The following is a 267-nucleotide window of genomic DNA, read 5'->3' as shown; positions in this document are numbered from 1 at the left end:
ACACAGGAATAACACAGTAATAACACAGTAATAACACAGTAATAACACAGGATTAACTCAGTAATAACACAGAAATAACACATTAATAACACAGGAATAACACAGTAATAACACAGGCATAACGCAGGCATAATTCAGTAATAAGACAGGAATAACACAGTAATAACACAGGATTAACTCAGTAATAACACAGTAATAATGCAGTAATAACACAGGATTAAATCAGTAATAAAACAGTAATAACACAGGAATAAAACAGTAATAACA

Source organism: Sinocyclocheilus anshuiensis, unplaced genomic scaffold, assembly GCF_001515605.1.
Source record: "Sinocyclocheilus anshuiensis isolate Anshui unplaced genomic scaffold, SAMN03320099.WGS_v1.1 scaffold928, whole genome shotgun sequence".
Taxonomy (NCBI): Eukaryota; Metazoa; Chordata; class Actinopteri; order Cypriniformes; family Cyprinidae; genus Sinocyclocheilus; species Sinocyclocheilus anshuiensis.
This window is presented reverse-complemented; position numbering follows the sequence as displayed.